Source organism: Amborella trichopoda, chromosome 11 (genome assembly GCF_054954075.1).
Source record: "Amborella trichopoda isolate Santa Cruz 75 chromosome 11, AtrichopodaSantaCruz75HAP2 v2.0, whole genome shotgun sequence".
NCBI classification, from domain to species: Eukaryota; Viridiplantae; Streptophyta; class Magnoliopsida; order Amborellales; family Amborellaceae; genus Amborella; species Amborella trichopoda.
In genome coordinates, this window is record NC_142346.1 from 31332 (window position 1) to 36175 (window position 4844).

Sequence of the window (4844 nt, forward strand, 5' to 3'; positions counted from 1 at the left end):
CCGTTGCCTTATAGAGAGTTGCCTTAGAGAGAGAAAGAGCCGTTGCTAAAGAGAGTCGTTGACATATAGAGAGAGTCATTGCCATATATAGGGAGTGAGCTGTTGTCTTACTTCGGTGGTGTTCTCCAAGTCCCATAGGGAAAAATGCATAAAACCCTAAAAAATAGACGGCATTTTACCCACGTTAATTTTTTTTAGCATATTTCTCCTAAAAATTAAATTTTAAAATAAATTTTTTTTTTTCACAATTTTTATTTTAATAATTTATTCATAATTTTATCGATTTTCTCATTTTTGGGATTTTAGGCCAACTATTTATTGAACTCGGCCTGGGCTTTTTTCGCGCTAAAATGTCTCGGCTTGGCTCAGCTAACGTCGGCTCGACTTGGCTAACAATGGCTCGACTAGCTAATATCGGCTCGTTGCGGCTAACATCGGCTCGGCTCGGCTCGGCTCGGCTCAGGTCAATGAAACTCAACATTTGATTTAGCTATTATGCAAATATCATAGTTGCTAAGTCTCCGTTCAAAACATGATTTTTTAAATAAATATCTGCTTTTTTTAAATCCGTTAAGAATCCTGAGTTTTTTAAAAGATATTCAAAAAATTGCTTTTTTAATAGGATTGATATAAATTCGTATTTTATCTTTTCTAAAAAATACTTATTCCTTATAACTTTATTATTTATTTATTTAATATTATTCAAAATTGGTTTAAAGAAAAGTAAAGTTACAATAGGAGTAAATTTAAAATCTTGATTCAACAAAAAATACCATTAAAAGTTCTCTATCTCTATTTAGTTTTTCTCTCTAAGATTTGTTTTCTGGTTTCTGGATTTTTCAAACATTTGTTCCAAGAATCTTTGGGTCGAAAGGGAGATATTGGAAAAAAAGCAATTTATTCGTTGCCTCAGGATGTCGTCACACGTTAACTTACCCCGTAAGCAAAATGGTTCAATAACCTTTGTTTCTCTTATTTTTCTCTCATCTTTGTATTAATTTACTTTGAATTTGCTCTGCATTTCCTCTAAATTCAACTGTCACAACTTGATTTCTTAGTTTTAAGAGACGCATGGATTGTCATAACATTCCCAACTTCATGTCCCTTTCGATTTTCTTTTCACCAATGATTTGACCCACTTTAGAGAGAGAGATGTTGTTATAAGAGGCTATTGGTAATACTTCTTACTGTTTTTTCTCCTTTTATCTTCTTCTTCTGATATTGTGCTAAATTGAAACAGAAAATGAGAATGAGAAGAGTTCTTCATATGATTCTTCATATTGGTAATACTCTATGATTTTCCTGTGTGTTTGGATTTGGATGTTTTGGTATGTTTTTAGGATATGTATTGTTGAAGTTATGCTTCCAAGGCTTCTCTTGTGTTTTATTTTCTTTTCCTTTTTTGTTTTTGGTATATGTATTTTTTTAATGGAAATGCCATCTTTTGGAAATTCTAAAGTTCTTATAGGGTTTAGGGAATTGAATTGTGTTTCTAGGCCTTATATTGTGGTTTCTAGTGGAATTTTTTTCTCTCTCCCCCGCCCCCCGCCCCAAGTGGAACGCGTAGCTGTCAGAGATAATTTCGGATCTCAAATGCTTAAATTTTTAATTGATTATCTTGCTCATTTATGCTTTTAAGTGCTTATGATTAGCATTTTTTTTGTTTTGCAGGGAGGGACGCTATATCTTACAAAAGTCAGACTCAAGCTTATGGGAATTCAAATGAGTTGAAAGGAGGAAGAAGAATCTCTAGACTTGCTACGATTTGAAACTCAAGATCTTGATGACTAAGGTGGATGCAAAAACTTTATATGCGTTTTCTTTTGCTTTCATTCTTTTATTAAAAATTTGGTTTTGGAAGATAAGTTCCTTTTGCTTGTAGTTGCCCTTTTTCCATCTAAGCTATCCTTTCGTTGCTCTCTCTCTCTCTCTCATCACCAGTAAGAAGCCCCTAATGCCCTTTCTCTTTCTAATCTATCCTTCGTTTGCTCTTGCTTTCTCTCTCTCTCAATCTTGTATTTTGTATGCTCTCAGCCTTATTTATCGGGATCGTAATAGTCTCTTTCTCTCTCTCAGAATACCCACTAGGCCATAACTTGTTTTGTTTATTCTTGTATCTTGTACGCTCTGTTTCAGTCTTGTGCGCCCATGGAGCTCTTAGCTCCCTGGAAACTTATGATACCAAAAAGACTCCCTTTTGAGGTCTATTCAACACTAAGACTTCATTGAAGAACTTAGACATCTCTCCCCTTCTGAGCTGGATTCTTGATCCACCACAAACATGATTACCAATGCCTGCTAAAGAAAGAAGAAATTTATTGGGCTCAGCGAGCCAAAGTCAAATGGTTCAAGCTTGGCAACCAAAATACAACTTACTTCCACAAGATAGCTAATTGTTGAAGAAGGGAGAACTCTATTACCCACTTCAAGGTGGGGGACTAGATTGTTGACTATCCCAATCTCATTGAGGCAGCGGATGTCGAATATTTTTCCAAGCTTTTCTCTTCCCCTTCTGGTCCTAGTCCAGTAATTGCGGACCTCTCCATCTCTTATTTCTCCATTATCTGCAGCCTCTTTGGAAAGCCCTTTTTAAAAGGACAAAGTACTCCAGGCCATTAAAGATCTCAATGGAGACCAGGCCCCCAGCCCTGACCGCTTCCCCATAGCCCTCTTCGAAGTCTGTTGGGATACCCTTAGGACTGATATCATGGCTTTTTTTTCCAAATTTCACTCTCGAGCCACTATCCATAAGGCGATGAATGTCACTTTCATTTCCAAAATCCCCAAGAAAGAGGGAGCAGAAGAGCTTAAAGACTTCAGACCCATTAGTCTGATTAATACGTGCTACAAAATTCTCTTGAGGGCCTGGCTTCCCGCCTTAAACCAATGGCTGCAGCTGTTAAGTCTTTTAGACCTGGTTTACATCTTCCCTGTTCATCCGGATGATCTCGTGTGGGAACTTGAATATGATGGAATTTTGCCGGTGAAGTCCTGCTATAGACTTCTCTTTCATGATCGATGACGGTGGTCGCTACCTATTGCACCTAAGGTTTGGAAATGATCGACTCCTCATAAGGTGCAAGTTTTCATCTGGCTTGTCATTCAAAATAAGATTTTAACCGTCGACAATTTGATAAAGAGAAGACAGATTTTACCTAATATTTATCTTATGTGCAAAATGGATGAGGAAATGGGAGCTCATCTTTTTATTCATTGCAAAGTAGCCTCCAATATTTGGTAATGGTTTTTTGGTTTATTGTGTATCCAAGCTTCCCTTCTTTTGTCAGTTGTCGACATTGTCTCTCATTTGGATTTTCCTCGCTTACCTTTTGGTGGCCAAAAGGGGTGGCAAATTGCTAAAGGGGCAGTCCTTTGAGAGATTTGGAAAGAACGAAATAAACGAACTTTTGAAGGGGTGAGTCTCTTGGACGCATGTGGTTTATTTGATAATGTTAAGCTTTCTATCTGGCATTGGCTTTCGGTCATCAAGGTAGGATGGGGTCTTTCTCTCATATGTTATTCTTAACTTACCAAATCTTTTTCTTTTGGGTAAAGTCAAAATGAGACCCTGTAGCTTTTGGTCGCCCCCAGAGGAGGGGTATTTCAAACTAAACTTTGATGGATATTCGCTTAGTAATCCCGGTTTGATTGGGATTTGAGGGGTGTTGCACAATAGCTGAGGAGAGGTCACCTTGTCTTATGCCTGCCCTCTAGACCAAGCTACCGCAAATCATGCAGAACTTGCCTCCTTATTGCAAGGGTTAAAATTTTTTATCTCTAGAAACCTTGGCAGTAATTGTGTCGTTGAAGGTGACATGCAATTGGCTGGTGTAAGAAGGATAGGCGTGTTTCATGGAAACTTCGCTCTATTTGGCTGGAAATTATTGACATCTCAGCCTTCTTTTCGATTTCCTTTTCTCATGTCTATTGAGAGGTTAATGCTCTTGCCGATTCCTTGGCTAAAGGCAGGGTTTCTTTGCCCTCTCTCTCTTGTGCTTCTGATGTAATCTCCTTTGCTTAGTTTTATTAATATAATTTAGAACGTTCGTCAAAAAAAAAATATTTTAGATAGTTGAAATACTATATAGTTGTTTTTATGAGAACATAATGAGAGAGAGAGAAAGCATAATGTGAGAGAAATAAAAATCATTATGAGAGAGAAAATAACTTACATATGAGAGGAGAGAGAAGACCATCATGATAGGTTTATGATGAACCTATGAGGGGGAGAAAAGGTATTTGAAGTGAAAGAGAGCACTTCTCTATCTGACACATGTTTACTTATGTGTTTTTTATTTTTGTTAATTCCTTATTTATATGTATCAGCTCATGACACATCATCAAAATGAATGCTTCATAATTGACACATCATGACACATCATCTCATGCTTATAGTTATCTTAATTAATTAATCTTTTTGGTGTAAAAACGTGGAAATGAAAAGTTTTAAAAAGAATGGTCCCATGATCTTTATAATTGACACAGCATCTCATGCTTATAATTATCTTAATTAATTAATCTTTTTGGTGTAAAAAGTTTTCAAAAGAATGGTCCCATGATGTATTCATTAGCACAATGGACTATCACTCAAAGTTATTCTTTTATATAGGAATTTTATATTATTATTTTTATTTTATTTTATTTTTTTATTTTTCAGTTCCAAAAATTTTAGGGTCATTACAATACTAGCAATTATTTGGAGCCAATGGCTAGGATGCAATGTTAGAATATTTGAAGTTGAAGAATCTAGAGCCCGAATTAGAAAAATTTCCACGCAAAAGTATTGGTATTGACGCCTCTTTGGTTGTCGTAACACAGTCTTGGATAAATTGAGAAACCTAAAT

At 36.2% G+C, this 4844-nt stretch overlaps 1 long non-coding RNA gene across 1 annotated transcript; it reads left to right on the top strand.

The window, feature by feature from the left end:
• The first annotated feature begins 811 nt into the window (after window positions 1-811).
• On the top strand, window positions 812-1772 carry LOC110007860 (uncharacterized). Its single transcript, XR_002282138.2, has 3 exons — window positions 812-939; window positions 1241-1283; window positions 1672-1772. It is a non-coding gene; the product is annotated as an uncharacterized LOC110007860 (long non-coding RNA).
• Window positions 1773-4844: the final 3072 nt, after the last annotated feature.